The sequence below is a fragment of the Poeciliopsis prolifica genome, unplaced genomic scaffold (assembly GCF_027474105.1).
Source record: "Poeciliopsis prolifica strain line A6 unplaced genomic scaffold, Auburn_PproV2 SCAFFOLD045, whole genome shotgun sequence".
Lineage (NCBI taxonomy): Eukaryota > Metazoa > Chordata > Actinopteri > Cyprinodontiformes > Poeciliidae > Poeciliopsis > Poeciliopsis prolifica.
Window position 1 is genome coordinate 550,613 of NW_026562420.1, and position 21,415 is coordinate 572,027.

Consider the following 21,415-nt stretch of genomic DNA (forward strand, 5'->3'; position numbering starts at 1 on the left):
TGGGCGAACAGAACAAGATGTACAGCTGCTGAACTGATGGGGAGGCTATGCAGCAGGATGCGTGACCTATGGAAGCTTTAAAAACCAAAACAGTTAAGTTGACCTACAATCTCCTTTTTGCATTGTGTTCTAATACATGAGTAGAATTTATTATCATTCCCAGAGACTAGATACACGAGGTAAGTATGTGAGCTCGAGGTCCCAGGTTCAAATCCCGGACGACCCCCCACTTTTCACAACCTAGCTTTGGGATTTTGACAAAAAACAGAAAAAAGGACACAGGGACATGATGATTTATAAATGTTTGCAACATGCAATACAGCGCCTCTCACTTTTATTCAGGACTGAAGCAAGAACTCAGGTATTCCCAAAATGTGACTGCTGCACTCCACCCAGTGGAGCCATCGTCACAGTACCCTGTGCAAATTAACTCTGGATTACACTCACTAGGACCATCAGCTGGGTTATCGCATTGCACCAGGGATCTTTTGGGTGCCTGGAACCAACATGGAAATATATGCACCTGCATAGCATCTAGCGGCAGACAGTGAAAATGGCTAAAATTTTCAACCAGTCTTCGGAAGGCTGGACTAAAAGACAGAACAGAGGCAAAGATCATGGCAGCACAGGAACAGGAACTTGGCACAAGAGCAATTAAAGTTAGAGTTTACTACATTATGCAAATAATCACTCTGAAACAGTGAAGCATATATCAGCTGGGCATGACACGCTTGCAGGAAAAGCATGGCATACATTTGTATGGCATACAAATGGAAGCAAAAGTGCACTTGTGTATAAATGTAAAACTCTTGACCATTCCAAACAACTGGATAGAAAGTTGTCATTCTCAGTCTGTCCAGCAGGCAATGTAGGAGACATCACAGAGTAGCTGAGAATGTCAGCGCTATTGTCCTGTGCGACTACCTGGCTGGAAACCCAACTGGATGTTTTTTGCTAGTTTGAATCAGAGAAGAGCTTTTTCTAGTCAACTGGATTGTAGCCACAGCATTGTTCTGTTCTTTATTCATTTTTATAAAAAGAACTTGAGAATTTCTTCTTAACATTCCTCTTCCAAGGTTTAGCGTAGAGTAGTTTGTCATTTCAGCAGGGTCAGGCCTCAACCACTTATAGCACTTGGCAAGAGTTTACCAGGCGACTCTCTCTAAAGTAAACCCCAGTCGAAATCTGTGACTTTGTCCTTCTCTGTTCAACTTTCATGATTTACTGCAATACCTTTCGGTTGTCAGGTTTCCAGTTGTCAAGAGATTTGTTTAATTTATCCGAGAAGGTAGGTATGACATCACATAGGCACACAAACACAAAATCAGTATAAATACTTTTCTTTTTATCTATTTCTCCCTCGCTGCCTTAATTATGACTTGCTGTGGAGATGTACGCCAGGTGTGTTTATTGATCACACGTTTAATGGTCTTCTCTTTGTTCATGATGTTCCATTTCCAGTCCCTGACATGTTGTTGGAGCTCCTAAACCTAACAGTTACTTTTGAAGGTTGAACAAAGCGAAGAGAAGCAGACAACAAAGCAAAATCAAAAAGTGTCGTCACAGAGAAAGGACTTAAAATAGAGACGAACGCGGCAACGACGTACAGCCTTCTAAAGGTAGACTGCAGTCTGATATTTCTGCTGTTGTAAAAGTGAACCGCAGCACAGGGCAATTAGCTTAGCCTAATTATTTTACTTTAATAGACAACCTAGCAGATTTTCTTATTTTCTGTGTTCGTTTTTTTTTTTTTTTTGACAAAATTATGTTTGACCCATTTTATCCTAGAATACATCCCTCTGCGTTTCTTTAAGCATTTTTTCCAAACATATCTATTATATTTCACATTTGAATGTCAAAAAATAAATTTTAAAAAATTCAATAAATACACAACAGATGCTTTACCTAAACTTAAATTTTGCCCTATTTTTTTTTTTTTTTTTTGGTAAATAAAAAAATAAGAAAATACAAAAAAAAAAACTTAAAGACTTTCCCCTGGAAGAATAATCCACCAATAAAATTATGATTGGCATTATCTGTTTGCACTGGTTTTCCTTTTCATAGAAACGTTCACTAGACCAAAGAATCTGCAGGGCGGGCATTTATCATATCGTTTATCGAGATACATTTCTCATCATGATAAGAAATTTGATTCATTACCACAATAAATTCCATTGAATGATGTTTGAAACCCAATAAAGCTGTCCATATTGTCAGGATTGATAGTTTTACTATGTTCTCCACATAGTAATTTGTTAGATTAAAGCATGAATAAATACCAATAAATTTGAAAATTGAGTTACCGTTTGTACAATTGTCATATGACTGGCGTTCGAAAGGAGCACGTTATAAATTTGTTACATTTCTCAAGAGCATCGATTGTGTTTGTGCGGCTACAATTGCTGTGACACACAGCAGTAATACATCTGTTTTATTAGTTTTTATCATCACTTTTATCATTATAACAATGGTAACCACAAAATACTGCGATAAAACTTTAAATCTATATTGCAGAGCCCAATGATGGAGATTTCTTCCTAAAGGGAATTGCTTCATTCCACTTCTACTGCATCCTCAATGCTATAAGATGTCCTCTGCTTTCTCAGAATAAGGATTTGCTGCAAAGTCTGTAGCCTCTGTCACAAAACACACAAGTCAGGCCTTAGACACTTCTGTACAGATCTACACAATTTGTATGAGGAAAAAGGGAGGAAGGAGAGCTAAGCAAACCAGTCCAAGTTGAACCTCGAGGTAGGGCCGCCTTAAAAACGGCTGGTGTTTCTAAGCCACGCTTCGCCTTACTACCAGAGGGTTTGTGTGAGCCAAGTGGACGAGGGTTGCAACATACACACCATTTCTCACCATTTTGCACAGATTGGAAGAATTGCACAAGAGCTGCTCAGACGTACATAAAACCTCTGGATTTTAGCCAATTCTTGGTAACGTTGACTCTTGAAAAGAGAGCAAAATCAATGAGGCATCACACGCCAGAGATGTCTTTGACAGTTCAGCATTGTAGATGCGCAGCTCCTGTTTTATGAGTAACATTCTGCATCCACCCTGCTGAGATCCACTCCCAGCATCAGTTGGTTCTGCGGTACTGGCTTTTTTTACCGAGGCTCACGTGTCTCTGGTGATTTACGAGCGGCTTGGTGAGGGGCTCGTTTTTTAAGTTTTACGGCGAACTGTTTGGGGAAAATCTTTTACAACTTGATGCCATCATCTGGATTTCCTTGGACAATTTTTTGCCATACATTCAAAATCCATTCATGTTAATCTGTGAGCATTTCCACTGCTTTCCAGTACTAAGAAACAAAAATGCTTCAAATTACATTCTGTATGGCGCAACCGTACAACCTGTAGTCACAGTGGAATCGAGAAAGAACAGCCTCAGTTGTTCACTTTGAAAGACCAGGTAACCAAACAAGACTTTGTGTTCTCGTAGGAAATGCATGCATGAATGTATACCATCATGCACTGTCCGCTCGCTGAATTTGAGCGGACAGTGGCTGCATATGGATCAGATCTGTTGGTACAGTGGAGCAGTGAGTTGATATCTGGTTACACTTTGGCTCTCCATGAATGAACTGAACTGAACTCAAAAGCTCCATTTAGGAATCCTAAATACGTTTGTAATCTCGGTTGCATCTTTTGCCATGTGTCAGAGTGTGAGCATCACGTCGGACTGCAGGGGACTGCTCCCTCGCCTATCGCCCCCGACAGAAGATTTATGAACAAGATGGCTGTGAACTGGGGGCATTTTTAGACCTCTGTCTCCTGACGGCGTCTCATTTCTCAAACCTGACAGCGACAAGGGAGAAGAGGAGGCGAGAGGAGGGGAGACAATTTGGATCTCGTCCCATACCGAAACAATGTTTTGCCTGAAATTGCAGATAATGCCGCCGCCGCTGCTGCTGAAAGTAATGATAATGATGATGATGATGGAGATGGACTTCATGGTGATGGTCGACAAAGAGGAGGAGGACGTTATAAATACCGAGTCAAGGACACAGAGAATTAAAAACATAAGGATGAGGCCAAATTAAATATTGACGGTGTTGAGAAGTTGAAAAATTCACTCCAGGGATCAATTTGTTTAATGGAGATTTTGCAAATTGGGCATTTTTTTATGTTCCCTAAGCTATATGCTTATCAGCTAAAGTTTTTTGTTTTTATGGACTTTTTTTGGTTGTAAATAACCAAATTCTGACAAAGCTATTGACCTTAACATGTCAGACATCATGTTTGGACTTTATTGAAATTGTGGCATTTGGTAATACTGCAATGGAAAGATTTTTTCGCATCACACGCATCATGTGATCAACAACCGAATGTTACGACTAGCGGAAACGTCAGACACGACGACAGGAAGCAGTTTATGGGTGCGGCATGATTTTGAATGACTTATTGCTTAGTCCCGAGATTTTAGTTGCAATTTTTCTTTTCCACATTAGAGCAATATCTATAAGGTTTTGTAATGCAGATGTTGACTGCTTTCAATAATCAAAAGTACTATAAAATTGTGTTTTTGGGGGGGGTTGCATAGATGAAGATATTCCTAAAAGCGACATGATAGTCAAAAGGGACAAACACAAAACTCAACTTGGAAATACTTTTTATGTGGATAAGTTGTAATTTGCTTTGGTAAGAGCTATTTGAGAAGGACTCGAGTTTCAGACTTTGACTACTGACTTGACTTCGACTTCCTCTCTAAATCCTCAAGCCTCGATCACATTCTTTACCTCGTATAATTTCAAAGCGAGCTAGTAAATAAGCCACAGGCTTCATGTCTGACAGGTGCATAATTTTTCTTTTTTTGAAAGCCTGTCCTTCAGACTTGAAGGAAACATTCTCACTCGCTTACTGACTACGCAGCACCCTGCTTGTTCACAGCGTACCGTGGAACAAGCCTACTGCTTAAAACTTGACAAAGAAACGTAATCAATGTTGGTTTATAAAAGTGGTTTTCTATTACTTTAACAATCTGATGACTAAGGGAGAAAACCCTCCAGGTGTATATAACCAAAGAACAGCCAATGTGAACACATGACAACTCATCATTTAGAAATGGGATATCAACACATGACAATCTGTTTCAGATATCTTTGGTTGAATACAGTTTTATGGAAATTATTCATAGCCGTGGCATATTTGTATTTAAAGTAACGTACGAGATCTTATTCCTGACTGGAGGTAATGTCGACATCTTCGAGTGGCCTAGTCAATGTCCGGACTTGAATCTCATAGGGAAATGTGTGCCTGGAGCTAAAGATTAGGGTGATGGCAAGGAGACCTTCCAACCTGAAGCTCATCAATGAAGACAAAACTATAATTCACCAGCTGGAAAGCAGAGATCAGAACAGCTTTACTGCTGCAATCTCAATAAATATGTCTAGTCACAGAAGAATCAACAAAGAACAGCCTCTGTCTTTATTTATTTTATTTTTTTTAAATGTCTGGAATTAATCCGACAAGTAATTCCTTTATGAAACGCTAATTTAAAAATGTTAAAAGTGGCACTTTTGGGAGATGTCTGCCTCGTTTTCTGTCAGAGACCAACTTTTTCCTCGTGTGACAGGAAATAAATTCAAAACCGAAGCTCTTTAATACATTTCTGCTCATTCATATATTGCCACTTAGCAACGCATATTGTCTCAGCAGACTTTACAAAATGTGCTCAGGCTATGAATATTTAAGTTTAATTCTGAATACCACACTTTATAGAGTAATTAAAAGCAGTTGGAAACAACCCTTTGGTGTGTAGATTTGCCAGCTAAAAGATTCAAACATGATTGTTGAATTAGTTTGGTAAATTAGACCTAAGGACTGTGAGAGCAGAGCAAACGGTGTGGATTTGATTGATTTGACTTGGAGGGTAAATTGCTCTTCCCACATCTCTCCAGTGGGCACCAGGGGCTCGCGTACCCCCCTCAAAAAAAAGCGGCCCTGGCGTTTAAAGAGAATCCTTTCCCGTGAAGTCTGTTCACGCTCTGGCACGCGTCCCGGAAAGCCCCTCGCTGTCCTCCCCTTCGCCCGCACCGGAGGAATGAGAAACGCGCCGCATCGATCACGACGAGGAGCAGGAACCACTTTTTACAACTTGCGCTGTGACTCAAATGAAATCAGGATCCCTCAGCGGCCCTGCAGATCTGCGCCGGATGCCCACCGGCTCGCTTCAGTCAGGCCGCATCAGGCGATGATGAACATTTTCGCGGCGGTAATAGTCGCCTGTGACTAAAAACCGAGTGTTTGGCCCCCAGTGTGTGGGGGCCCCACCGATGTAGGAGGTTGCGAAGGTGGGGGCGGGGGGGCGGGGGGGGTCGGGGGGGGAGTGAGAAGGTGTGTTTACCGGCGCCCATCATAGGTCGCCGGCCTTCAGTGCGACGTGATCTTCATCAGTCGGTGAAGATGACAAGGATTAAAAGCGGGGGGCCCCAGAGCTGTGTGCGTCAGTGCGCATTGGAGAGGCGATAAATCAAATAACTCAGAAAAGCGCTGGAGTAGGGCGCCATCTCTCTACCTCACGTCTTCTGCTCTCTCTCTCTCACACACACACACGCACACACACACATACGCGCGCGCACACACGTGTCCTCTCCCCTCCGTTTGATTCATCTTTTCTCCATCTCCACGTCTTTTTCATGTTTCTACCTATCATCCAATTAACTTCATCTTATAGGAGTGAAAGCAAGCGAACAGAAAAATGGTTTCCATATATTTTTGCTCGTTTTTTTTTTATAACCAAAATCGCTTTGAGGTGGAAATTAAAAACTCTAAACACATTCCCTCGGGCGCGCCATGCACACTCACGCGCGCTGCATTATTTATTAATTTATAATTTTTTTTGACAGGCATAGCTGACTGCCGCACACCCGATCACTTTCACCAATCCCGTCCGCAGACCCCGCTGTTGAGATGACAGTGAATAGACGCCCACTGTCTACACACCAGCAGCAGCTGCCTCGCTGCGTGTGTGTGTGTTTGTGTGTGCGCGCGCGCGCCTTTGGCACCGTGCACCTCCCAGCTCTGAGCGGATCAGCGCGGAAGCTCCGGATCCACCAGCATATGGATCTCATCTAAAAGGTGCTGGTCCCGCTTCCTGCTCAACAGCTGTCCGGTTCCGAACCGCGGCGCTGCTGCTGCTGCTGCTGTCGTCATACATCACACCGGACCCGCAACCATCACACCCGAATCCCACCACCACGCCTTGCTCTCCACCCGATCAGCCTCCGGTTCTCATGTCACCAACCAGCAACCGTCTGGGTCAGACGGTCCGAAGCAGCAACTCTATGAGATTCTGATATCTAGATTTTTTTTTTTTTTTTTTTTTTTGTCCTTTGGATTTTTGCAACCCCGACCAACGTGGCAACATGCGTCTCAGGTGCGCGTCCCACAAGTGAAGCGACCCTTCCAAAAGCTCTTCCAGCACGCAAACTGAAGATACATGACGCTGCTCTTACCGCACTGGGAGTCCCGCTCTGGTGATGAAGAAAGAAGGAAGAAGCGGCAGCAGTCCGAAGCTTTACGGTTCGTTCTGCAGCAGCAAAGACGGAGAAAGCGTGAGTGTGATCCCTGGATGTGCGATCCAGCAGAAAGAGAGAGAGAGAGAGAGAGAGGGGGGGGGGCAGCATGCACATAGAGTGGGTACGCAAGTAGAAGTGGGGGTGGTTCAGTGGCAGAGGCAGGCATGATGCTGAATCGGAGCACCAGCTGCTCCAGATGAGTGATGAAAAAAAAAACCTACAGGGCAACGAGGAGTTGGGGGAGGCGGGGGGGGGGGGGGGAAGAGACGCCGCGAGACACCAGATTTGTTTTATTTACGTCAGAAATGGTATTTTAGAAATGCATGCGAGGTTAAAGTGAAAATAGCAGCGCGAGCTCCATTTAAAATGCCACAGTGTTTTCCCCACCGGGGCTTCAGGAGCAGCTGGGCTCTGAGTGCAGCTCCAAGTTGTATCATTGGGCAACTCTGCGGAAATGAACGAGGATCGAGTCGTTTTGTTTCTTCATCAGGAAAATCAAATGGATTCATTGATGATCACTTTGTGATCAAATCTGGTTTGTGTGACTCAGTTGGGGTGATTTTATTGTTGATCTTGTAAAGATGACATTTGTTATGAGTGACTATTCAATAATAGGCTAGAGGTGTGCAATACTGATACCAAATAAATACAGTATCGCTGATACCAATAGCAATAAGATATTTTTTATTAGTTTGATTATATATCAAACTTCTGATGTTCAGGGGGGTGGAGGGGGTTCTTGATTTTTCTTTAATTTAATTGGCTAAAACAAATGTGTACACAGTTGATCTGTCTCCACAAAATAGTTTGATGACAAACAGAAATAATAATAAATAAAAAACAGAACATATTTGTGTGTATTTATTTCAAAATACAGTGCAAAAGCATTATATTTCAGGGCAAGTCACAATTGGGTATTTGTAGAGTGTGGGTCGAGAAACTTTAATGCAAAAATGAAATAAAATTTCAAGAAAAAAAATCAGAAACTAACGTGTCAATCTTGCCACGCTAGCATCGATCTGATGCTGTTGCAGACAGTATTGGTATTATCGATATTTTGGATCAATCCGCCCACCTCTGCTTGTGGAGTTTCCTTTTTTCGGAAAAGGAAAACGTTTAACAGTTGGACGCCTGAGCGACTCTTAAATTCACTGTGATTTTTCACTTTAAAAATGCTAGGTGCTTCTTTTTTTTCTGTAAAACGTTGAAGATTTCATTTGAAAAGCTTAAAAGAAGATTTTGGACAAGTTAAAAAGTTAAATCTCTTCAGGTCTGAACCTGCACATTTTGTCTATCACACGTTTTCCATCCACACAATTTCCACCCAACATGTCTGGATGCAGCAAATTGAAGAATAAGCTTCATTTCTAATCATCTTTCATGGCTTTAGCTGCGTTGTTAAGTGTGTCATTGACTGTCTGCTTAACATCTTTAAAGTCAGCAGTCTGTCCTATTATACAGGCCATAACAAAGCTTTTTAGTATTTAAAAGCCTCCTTTATTGGCTTTGTATCATATTCAATTTTCTCAGTAACCCACCAACAGGCTTTCATAAGTGTTTTTCCATAACCTTAAGAGTTAACAAAAAATAAATATTAGAAGTTCGCTCTTTCTAATTGAACTAGCAGCATAAATTAGCTTTGTAGCGATTCTAATTAATGAGGCACAACCTTCAGCTGATAGGAGCGGAGAGAATTTGAAGTGGAGAGGACGCACATCGTCCTTTACTTTGTAAGATTTTCGGCGAGGAGAGAGAAAAAACACTTTGAACTAAACAACCACGCCTTTTTTTTTTTTTACCTTTTTTTTTTCCTTTTAGCTGAAACCACCTTTGCAGTTGCACACAGCTTCTTCCCAATCTAGCCACATAGCAATGCAATTGGGAAGCACACACTCCTCAGAGGGAGTTACCACCGACACACACAGGCACCCACACCCTAAGCCTGCTAGTGGGGAGTCCAGGGCAGACATATTTGCGCTGCTGACATCACGGCTGGTCGGCTAGGAATGTATTGATTTTGCCCCAGTGTAATTTATGTGTGTGTGCGGCCTGGTTGTGTACAAGGGCAGCAGGGAGTCACAGATACGCCAGGACTATGCAACACGCCCAGACCGCAATCTTTTTGTCTAGCTCCCAGGCCAAGTGATAAAGCACCCCACTGTGTGAAAGGGGCCTGTGTGGCCCTCTGTGTTTTTCTTCTGCAGTTTTCTTCAGAGTTCTCACATCCCTGCTGCTGCATCAAACTGCTTCAGTGCAGGGTTTTTTTTGTTTTGTTTTGTTTCTGTTTTTTTATTTTCTTACATCACTGCTCGGATCTGAGGTTCTTTCTGAGCTCTGATTGGAAACCTTGTATTCATATGTTTTTATCTTAAGCACAACGTGGAATTATTTAAAGGGGTCTTTTTAATGTAAAATTGACTCTTTTTTAATGTAATGATGGTTTTTCCCTCAATACAAACGTAACAGAGTGTTGGTTTGATTCTTTCATGCATGTTTTGAGAAATCCTTTAATCTCACTCGCCTGAACACGCTCTTCCATTGAGCCGCAGTCAGCAGCTGGGCTTCCTCCTCACGCCACCACCCCGACTCTGCTCCTCCCGACTAGCGGCAGCAGCAGTTAACTGTGCATTTGATAGGAACAACTTCTCAGTCCAACGCTGCTAAGAACAGTTGCTAACCGCGTGAGGAGAAGCTCTGTTGTGATGATTTGCTGAAAGTGGCGTGTCAGAGATAGTAGGAGCTTCTTAAAGCAACAGAGCCCCAATTTCAAAGCGTCAAATTACCAAGTCAGATTTTATCTTTGCTATGTAGAGCATATCAAAAATATCTTCAGTTCTGACTGTTAGAGCATGGTGGCAAAAGAGTGGCATATTGAAAGCACCAAGTCTCAGCCATAAAACACCGTCGACATGCCATCCAGTTCATTTTTTGCTCTTTTTTTTTTTGGTCTTTGGGAGTGATGCCAAAAAAAAAAAAAAGCCTTTTGTTGTCTGGTGAGCACTACCGGGACGTCCCTCTCAAGCATGCACTTTGGTCAAAGAATAGCTTCAGATGGGTGGTGTAAAACAAAATATATCTTTGTGAAAAACTGCACTTTGTTTGCTGTGGCATATAGAAGAAGATCTATGATGCTGCGGGCCCCCGTTTCCCTTCAAATGTCATTTCAAATAAAAATGCAGCAGACTTCACCAGAGAAGTACTAAGTCATGATCTCTGGGTCTGTTGGAGGATAATAATCCAAAACAAAGTCGACAAAGAAACTTTGTACCAGACCAAGAATCATTGAAATGCTCCTCGGCTCCTAGACCTGAAGTTGGAGAAACGAGCGAGCCATGAATAATCAACATTTCGCCTCTCTGATCTTCAACATTCTTAATTTTTTTAGGAATGTCATACTGGTTAATGGAGGCTGTAAAAACTAATAGTCTATTACAGTGAAAATAATTTCTTCACACGATTTTTTTTCATCCACTGAACACATCAACCAAACCCAAATATTTGGGAAATGTGAAATTGAGCTTCCATGACATAAGATGACATCATCTTTAGCATTTTATACATCTTTAGCAAACAATTTAGTCATCACTATGATTATAATTACTATGTTATATTGGTAGTGTACATATAACAGATATAAGAAATAATAACAGGTCAAGTTGACTCCGTTCTTCTTTCTTCCCTGCAGATTAAATCCAGGTTTTATTTCAACCTGCCCGACTCTGAACATAGACAAATAGTGTGTTGTGTAATTTGTTTGTTTTAGGTGAGTAATACGGCGAAAGAGAAGCTCAGTTGCCTCTACGCTTCGTTTAAAGAGGGGAAGCAATTTCCCACCGCTTCCTGGTTGAGGTTGATGAACGATCAAGAAGAGCAGACCGGGGCTCGGGCGTGTGCGCCCACCGTTACGGGCTTTATAACGGTAGGTTCGAATGGAAAGGAAAAACACATCAGCTGCGTTTTTCTTGAAGAGTTTAAAAGTAGTTATCAGAGGTGCAAGATTCAGCATATGAAACTGTTTTGACAGTGTTTCAATATCCCCATAAGCCCCAAAACAAACAAAAAAATCAAAATGAAAGAAGAAAACACAAGAAATCATTGATACGCAACTTTTACCTGGAATCTGCCGGATGCTCTCTTTCTGAGCTGTTACCTCGGGGCTTCCAGGCTGCACTGGTTCTGTATACTGTTCTAGTTACGATCTTGACTGAAGGTTCTGTACATTACACCGCAGCTGCTGTGCGCCGAACCTTCCCAGGTGCATCTTTGCTCAGTCGTCACCTGGTTCAAAACGCTTTCGGTGCCAGGCCAACGAAATAATAATAGTGGTGAAGCTTGTGGAGCTGGTTTAAGCCTGGACTTTGACTAGACGATTCTGACGTGAACGTTGTTTGATTGAAACCAGTCGATCGGGGACGATGAGAAAATATTGTTGTGTTGTGTTCACATAGGTCGTCCCGCGCTCACAGCCCACAGCCCAATGACAATGTTGTAGACGTCCATCGTCTTCCAGTCCACAGTGGACCAAACTAACGTCTTGGATGTTAGAAAGACAGTAGAATGTGACTTTCTCATGTGATGTTGTGTGGACTCTTCCGAGACACAACTCTTGGTCATTTTTCAATAGGTTGTAAAGTGATTCACAATTTGGGACTTTGTGCTGCTATGTGTACATGCAGGAATTCCTGTAAATAAATGAGAAATCTTGCACTTTGCAGGTACCGCTGTGTGATTTCAACCTCTGCAAAGATATTTGTCATTGACTGTAAAGCAGTTATTTTGGGATTATCAGGCAATCTGCATGGGCCCCAAATTATGCAGTGGTGGACCAGCCTTCGAAATGATCTGGTCTTGGACTGGCCCTTTTTTTCATTACTGTTAATATTGCAGATTGTGGAGTTCTGTGGTGGGGCAGGGGCAAAGCGCCAAAGAAAGGTGAGCATCCAAACGAATGTCAAACGCTTGATGCCTCCCAGATATTTTGCTGCACATCAGCGTCCTGACCTCTGCCAAGCAAAATCCTCCACAAAGCGTGATGCTGTCATCGCCATGTTTCTCAATAAGCGTGGTGTGCTTTCCCTCTACGCGCATTATTTTGCATGTGGGTTGAAATTTCAACATATGTGCCTTCTATCCAGGACACTTTCTTCTACATGTTTTCTGTGTTCAGTCTCCAGTCACCACTTTTACGCTGTGGAAATCAGTGGTTAGTTCTCGTCTGTTTGCAGTGGGATACGAGCAGAAGCCATTAGCAGCAGCTGAAAGGTAATATTATCAGGGGTTTCAGTGCAGACCGAACAACACGACAAGGAGGTGAAATTACTTTTCTCTCTGATTTGCAATTGCCATTACAGACCGTGTTGTGATGAAGTGTTACGGGCAAGTGTTTAACTTCAAAACTTCAGCAAGTCATATCAGCTTATTGCTTTTCTGAACACCTACACGGTGGAGACAATAAACCTGTTAGATATTAATCAATAATAAACGCTCCATTCCTGTAATACATCCTGTTTATCTCCCCAACATTTTGTTTTAGCGTCTACACTCTCGATGACTCCGCTAATGACATGCAGAATGGGTGATTTCTGTTAACAATAACGGTGCAAAGCGATGGGGGTTAATGCTCTTGGTGGTGAATGTCAACCCGCTGTACAGTGCAGTGACTCTACCCTGGATATCGTCTTATTCTAAGATGTTTATGCATCTGTGTAATTTGTAGTTATAAACCAACAAACAAACCTGATCACCGGTTATTACTTGGCCCTGACCGCGGGCTACGTTTCCATTTGTCGCGATCCAGTAAATGATTTAATGGTTCTTTCCAAATTTGATTAAGACACCGATGAAAAAACAATCTACGCAAATAGAAACGGTTTTATTATGTTCTGCTCTGCTGTGAAATTGAAGTGCAGATGCACTGCCAGAGTCGCAGGGCGTAAATCACAACTCGGCGGCCCAACGGCAACACGGCGCGCGACAAGGGGGAGTCAGTGTTTTCTCATTGTTGCCTTTTTTGTGTGTCAATTTTAACTTTGTCAAGGAGTGATTGCTAAACGGTTCTTGTGGGCTCATGAGGTGAATTGTTCACTTTCTCTCTCACTTTAAGCGACATGCTTTGACTTTTCTGACATTGGTTGCCCATGTCACCCAAACCAGAAACAGCCACTGTACTTGCTAGTTGTCTATTTCAGTAGTTTGAACACCAAATATACCTCCATATTTACAGTGGATCAGTCTTACCCCAGAAGCTAATGTCTGCCACCTTCCTTATCTTGGCTGTAGCCAATCAAAGCCAACGAACATAATCGATCGTTGGCATAAACGAACACATGGATCGGCTGCTTTGCAAATGGCAGCCGAGAAAGAAGTGAAGTCACATCATTTCTGGTATGTCATCTATTCAAGCAGTATTTTCTGCTGAATACTTTAGATATGCTTTACAAAAACAAAATAGATCATTAAGCACATTTTCTGCAAATAATTTGGAGTTGCTCTGCACAGAAAAATTGTGAAAAGGATAACCTGCAAACAAACAGGAGTCCACTATATGTTCAGTCCTTTGCTCTTCAGTGTTTATCCATATACATTCCTCAGACACAAATTAGGACGTTAAAGGAATAAAATGATACATCTGTGTCTTACGTTATAGCTAAGAGCCCTCCGCAATGGCGCAGCGGACAGAAATAGGAATACTTCAGGGAATAATGAAGGTCTCTAAGTTTGACAGACTGTATTTAGCTTCAGAGGCAGAGCTGCTTTGAGGTAACATCCCCTGTTTGTCTGCGTGCTTCTTATTTTTGTCTCATCTTCAGCAGATCTGCTTACCTCTTATGGCTGTCTTTCTCTCTCTCTGTGTATCTCCCTCTTTTTTGTTTAAGTAGATTTACCGGGAGTATCCTTGTTGGCATCAGATGAGCCATTTTCTCAGATTAATTCTCGATGTACATTAATCGTCTTTTCCTCTTTTTGTCTATAGATTTGGGCTTCACAAATTGTTCCCTGAACTATCCGCACATTCGTCTTTCTTTTTTTTTTGTCTGCCTCGGAGATCGATATCTCCCCTTTAATTAGTTAATTCTGCTGCTGATCCAGTTTTGATTCCGCTGCATTGGAGGATCTTTTTCAGACTTTTTGGTTCTGGCACAAAAGTCAGATGTAGGCACTGAAATTGGACTCAAATTACATTTTAATATTACACTAACCACTATTTGTAGTCAGTTAGGAAGCCGCTTGCAAATCTACAGTCTGTTTAATTCCTCATTAAGGGTTTCCTTTACTGTGCCCATGAGCATAAACATGCGCTCCACAAAACAATGTGATCGGTGCGGATTCTACTCTCACATTCTTCATCCAAAGTTCGTTACCTTCCTGACAAGCAAGATTGAAACTTGGCATTTCTCATCTCACCGTCTTCAGATCCAGAACTTCTTCCAGGTTCTTCATCTACTTTTCTTAGTCAAGTAGAAATAGGTTCAGGACTGGCCATATTTCATATCTGCCCTCTAACTCAAGTGTTGCTCAGGTCTTTAAGGGGAAAGTTGAGGCCATATTTGCGTTAGTCCCCCTTCAATAGACATGCTGTATAATCGGTATCTAGCCGTGTTGTCGTGAAGCGGTCCCAGACTCTGCTAGGACCGAGTTAGACTCGGTTGACAGACAGATCACCTGAAATACGCGAGCCGGGCCTCCACAGTCGCATAATGTACTCAGTCGCTTCAGAAGTGCCAGATTTAGCTAAGGCAGCCAATCCCCTTTATTATTATTGTTCTTCCCCCCCCCCCCCCCCCCCCCTTGTTCTCCCTGGTGTCCTGTCAAAGTGGAAGACAATTCTCCACAAATATCCCTAGCAATCTCATTATCTCATCACATGCTCAGCAGGCAAACAGACAGCTTTGTGAATGTTTTTTTGTTTTTTTGTTTTTTTTCATCTCGTCAGTGAGGATTACAGCAGTGTCTGCACCACCGTGCATCAGCATGGGCTTATTGACAAATCTGAGTCAGGCTCTTGAAACATGCGAACAGTATTTAATGCATGTACGCTTTCTTGTATGGGTGGGATTATCGTCAGGCACTTCTGTGCCGGTGCCCTACGGTACAGTTCAACATGGAAAGGCATTACTGTGCGGTGAAAACTCCTTCAGAGACAATCCCAACAAACGCCGTACAACATCCTCCACCGTGTGAGTATTGATCTCTCATGTTGGGAAAACATTGGGTGGAGTGGAACAATGGAAACCTCATCTTTGCCTTTATGTGGCTGCTAACAAACCAACAGCAGTAGATATGTTTATAGTTGTGTTCACATAGAAAATTCTCCTTGGTTAACTGTTTTATTTTTTGTGACTATTTTCTGAAGGGATGTATTGATGGATAAGGTGGAGCCGTTGACTTTTTGTTTCGGTTTTCGCTTGAGAAAATTCCCCCCGTCTCGATGCTTCTGTGATGAGTCGCGTCGCCTTTCCCTTCGTTTTTCCTTCACAAGAGAAAGTGGTCCCCGTCCAGTAATTCTGCCCTTCCTGCCCTCTCAGTTCCAGCCGGTTGCAGCAGATGGCTGTTCGTTCTGAGCCCTGACCTGCTCCAGCTCCTGTTCAAAAGAAACACTTCTTTTCCGGTGTGACTGGAGTTGACGAGCAGCTGCTGTCCACTGGGCGTCCTCAGATAAACGTTTTTAACCAGTTGTGCATTACATAATCGAGTGAATTTGACTTTGCTGAAATTTATTTCGGAGCGAGTTAGACCATGTGTAATTTGTTCTTAATATGAACATGTGAATAACTTCATTCAAAATTCAAATCTGCATAACTGGGTGAGACTTCGATCTGCGTCTTTTTCAAATGTAGTTCACTGGGAAGAAAATTAAAAAGTGCTGAAACGGAACAAAACGTACAATAAGTGTAAAGAGCGGATCTGGCTGAGAACCAAGCGGGAGGTCTGACGAAGGTTCATCACGTACAGGGAACTTTCTAGTGAATCTGTCCTAATTATCCCCAACAGTGGAGAAGACATTTAGTGGCACTGGAAAGTCATAAAGGAACATTAAATTACTAATTTTGCCATTTTAGTCACAATAATTCTGAATGAATAATAATGAATCCCTTCCTCGTCCCTCATTGGGGAAATTTAAGAGTCTCAGCATCAACGTGACAGCAAACACAAACTTGACCCCCTCTGCTCCTTATAGACTTATAACTGTCTATTTTATTAGATTTTCTAAAATAAAAAAAATAAAAACAAAAGTCCCCCCCTTGAGGAGGCGGAGAGGTCTGTGCACAAAGATGCGGCCAAGCTTATTCGCACAAAGTGAATAAGCTGACCATGGGGGTAAGAAAAAGGGCACAGCTGAAAAACAGCATGTCAGCTCGTCGCCCCTCCCTCGGTAAATAAAGCTTTAAAAAGACGAGGCGCCGTCTGTCAGATAGACGGATGGTGGAGGTCAATGCCTGGGACTCAGGGACGCCTGAAAGGGCAAGTCGAGAAACGAACTGGACTCCCGTTTTGCCACAAATGAGTAGAGCTCAATGGCCTACATCACCACTGGGGTTTACTACACACACATGCATTTAAGTGAGGGAGAGGAGGAAAACACACTCTCTGAAGGCTTTGATTTTATTTTTTATGGCTCGTGCAGCAATGAGACTTGATTTAATGAAGCCCAGAGATCCTGGATGGCTTGGATTTTCCCTTAAATCCGAGCCATCCATTTTAATTTAAACATTATTTTAAGACTAATGTTTATTCCCGGTGGAGTCTCTCCTCCTGCTCATCGCTCGTTGATCTAGATTCTCAGAAAACCGATCTAGATGTGAGAACAAGTCACGCATTTTGATGCTCACGTTGCTCAGGTCAGTTGAGAAAGCTGACCTGATTGAGCAAAACCAAAGGGAGTTTTGGAGTCGATTCACCAAAATGACCCTGAAACAGTCGGAAAACCACAGACAATTTCTTTCTCTGTCGACCAATGTATACAATCACATGTCCCTTGACCCCCAAGTTTACCTTCATATATCAATTAACTATCAAAAAGAAACTCAAGACAGCAATGGAAACGTGTCTTATGGACAAACAGCAGCAGCAACATGGAACCTCTTATCATGTCTCCATAGATTAACATCCCGGTTGAAATTTGACACCTTTGTCAACCAATAAAAAAAAAAAAAGTTCTTTGCTTTCTGACGTCAAACTTTCTTCCACACAAACACTCTTGATCCTCGAGACGTTGCCTTCGTTGATGTCCTTCTTCAGCTTTTCATCGTATGGATGATGCTGAAAGGAGATGAACAATGGATACTTTTTGTCTAGTTTTTCCTTTAACTCTTAATTCTTTGGGTCAAGCAGAGATGTCACCTTCCATCACGCCGTTCTCCCCCCAGCCTGTCGTACAAGCAAACATATGGCCAAAATAAAGCACAAATGTTTTCTGTCATTTACGTGACTGAGGAGTTTGCTTGTGTGTTTCAAGAGATCCAGGCTGTTTTGTTTTTTCATGTTTTGTTTTTAACCCCCTCATGATCAGAATTATGCCTATGCCATCTGGATTCATGGATTTATTGTCATTTTATGGCTGCAGAGATATAATGAGTCAGTGTTTCTGCCGTCCCAAGACAACTTCACAGTAATATTTGGCAGGCATTTAGCACAATTGGGTGTTTGACTTTGAAAGAGCCGTTTAGAAGGAAAAAACAAAACAAAAATCCTCTGCAATACGGGGAGGGTACAAGATTTCTGGAGTGTTATTGACTTAAAGTCGAGAACGCGAGATTGGCCGGTGAGGACTGAGGGTTGGTGAGGCAGAGAGATGGAGATGCAAAGGACGTTCAGCAGGTTGGGGTGATCAAGGGGAGGGATGGAAAGATGCTGACAGGTGCCAAGTGTGTGATGGGAAGATGGAAAGTACTTTGAAGAGCCGATGAGTGAGGAAAAGGAGAGAGAATGTGGAGTGGAAGAGGAGACTGTTGTGAATCGTGAAGCCGCTAAGATTAGCGAGGGTGAAGTGCGGCGAGCTTTGAAGAGGACGAAGGGGAGAAGGGGGGAGGCAATCGGTCCTGATGACATACCTGTGGAGGTATGGAAGCATCGAGGAGAGGTTGGCAGTAGAACATTTGACTGAGCTGTTCAATGACATTTTGAACAAGGGAGACGTGCAGAACCTTTTCAACTAAATAAAGCTAATGAGCCACAGGATGACGCCAAAGGTTCTCTTTGGGAGTGGAGATGATGGCCAGCATCAGTAGTGAGTGCAGTACGTCAGAGAGACGTCTAATGTTAAACATTTGGAGAGCAAGTCAGACTATCTTATGATTGAGATAGTTTGGACATGTTCAGAGGAGAAACGATAATTGTAGTGGGAGAAGTACGCTGAGGTCGAGACAAAACCCAAAAATGAGATTCGTCAATGTGGCGTGAGAGAAAGCAGAGGGGAGGACTGAATGAAGACGTATGATTCGCTATGGCCACCCCGAAAGGAAAAAGTCTGAAAGAGAAGAAGATTTACTTAAAACCAAATGTTTTCTCATTTTGGCATCTAAACTGCAAAGCCGATACACAATGATGGAGGTATAAAATCAAGTTTGGTTTGCCTGATTTCAAAACTGAAGTGAGAACATTGAATGTGCTGAATGAAACCCGGGTAAACATATTTTATATTTCACCCAATCTAAACAGTATCATATATAAGTGTAAATTGTTTAAATTTGAACACAGCCAGGCATTCGTACCCCTCTGCCGCGGGTCACGTTCAGTGCCGCTGCTGCAAATTTTGATTTCATATCAAAGCAACTGTCTGACTAAAGTATTCCCCACGGAGACCAAAAACCTTAGCGGTATAAGGGAATGTCGGTAGCGATCGAGCAGCTTCACTGAAAACAGAAGTTGAAATCTAATTCCACGGGGGAACAGAGGCGACGCACCTTTTGATCACCTGGCGAATGATCAAAGTTGGGATGGCAGTTTTCCTCCAGCTACTCCAAAGCAAATCATCAGGTTCGTTCAGGTTTTCAGAACCACAAAGTTGGACTGCTGGAATGTTAAATATTGAAATTCTTTAATGAGCGAATGTATCCGGCAGGAAACCTCCGACTTAAGCGACATAATCAGAACACGCTGCCGCACTCTGAGTCGCACCCACTCCTTGTCGCCTGCAACGTGTTGCAACCAGCATGAAACAAATGGAATTTTCTCCTCACTGCAAGTTGCTCCTTTTGTGTCCACTCGAAATGACAAAACCGTCTCCTCACCTGTGCTAGGGACAACAAATGAGTCCACCATTCCCCTTTCTCTCTTCTTGTTAAATCTAAAATGAGATCCTGGCAGAGCGCAGCAGTCTTGATGGTTCGGACGTTATCTGACCTTCGTTGGAGGAGATATTAAGATGCTGCATCAGCAAAAAAGACACAAGGGAGAGAAAAAAAAGTCAATAAATATGTACAGGACAAAGTTAGCCAGGAATAGCAGCGCGACTTACGCAGCTGTTGTTTCGCTGAAAGTGCACAGAATAGGAAAGATGTACATAATTTGACCAAAATAATTTCTTCAATTGATTTTTGATTGAGGTCTTTTTTTTTTCTCCCCACATATTATCTGTCTCACACCAAACTGTCACAACAGAGTGACAGTTTTAACAAATATGTGAAAAAATATACATGCCACTTTTTAAATATAAGCTATGCACTGTGACTACAACATATTACAACATAATATCCGCAAGAAAAATGTGTGCATATGTGCCAACCTGAAGCCCACAGCAGCTTTTGAGGTGAAGTTTTGTAAGTAAGCACATTTTCACCTTTTCGAAATTAATCATGATATTTCCAGCAGGGCCTCAATATCCCCTGCATTTCCTTCAAAAACAGGCGTTTAGTAGAAAATTATGCAGATGGGAGGAGGCTGGCACTTATTGCTGTTGATACTCAATGACTTTCTCACTGATTGTTGGGTTTATTTAAAATTGGAGCTTGTGGTTTCGTCTGGGATCCTTCTGACGCAGAGAGAACTGTCACAGAAAACAGACTCAGCATTAAACTATTTTTATCTTTTTGTATTTAATTTAATGCACATGATGGCAACAGCATTGCTTTCATTTGCATGCTTTTACATTTTTATTGCTGTTTTGAATGCCGCCCTTTTGGCTGTGCAATCTTTAAAGGTAATGAATTACCCACTGTCATTTGCAAACTCTCTTTGTCTTTTTTTTTGTTTGTTTTTTCTAACCTAACTGCTAAAACTGATTGATGGTAATTAACTAATTCTAATTCTTTAATCGTCATCAGTTTTCCTTGAGCTGTCTTTTCGTCCTAATTAATCTCGGCAATGTCATGTTGTGAAATGCAAGGTTGTTTTTGTGCAAGGCAAAAAAAAAAAGAAAAAAAAAAAACGCTCTTATGAGATGTGTCAATATGGTCCAGTAGTTTTCGTCACTTTCAGAGGGATAACTTCACCAAACTAACAGCTGCTGCTTGTCGTTGTAAGTTCTGGTGTCAAGGAACGAAAAGTGAGAAATAGTTTTTTGTCAGAAGGAAATGCACGCATTCTTGTCTGAATGTAAGACGGTTTAGTTGATTGTTGGAAGACATTTACTCAAAGACGCATCTAAATTACATTAAAATTTGGTTTTTGTTTTACGATCTGTCTTGCTGGACACAGAACTATCTTAATATTTGTACAGTTTATCTTACCACAGCAGCTCCAGCCAGTGCCTGTACCTTCCAGTGTGTGCAGAGTATCATCAGGGTACATCCTGGACTGCTTATCAGGACAAGCGAGAGCCTCTAAACAAATCGTAGTGGTATAAGTGCCACAATTTGGAGAGACCAATTAACCCAACACGAATGTTTTTGGACGAAGGGAGAAATATCTTCACAAGTCATACATGCAACCCAACTTTAATCTGTTCAGCCGGT

The 21,415-nt window shown here is 42.1% G+C and overlaps 1 protein-coding gene across 1 annotated transcript in view; it reads right to left on the reverse strand.

Annotated features, from left to right (window-relative positions):
• The window catches only part of LOC129376823 (protein phosphatase 1 regulatory subunit 29-like), a 194,038-nt gene extending 186,513 nt beyond the window's left edge, over window positions 1–7,525 (reverse strand). Inside the window, exon 1 of the mRNA XM_055056421.1 lies at window positions 7,461–7,525. The gene's annotated coding sequence lies outside the window, so the exon portion shown is untranslated. The remainder of the gene's footprint in view (window positions 1–7,460) is intronic.
• Window positions 7,526–21,415: the final 13,890 nt, after the last annotated feature.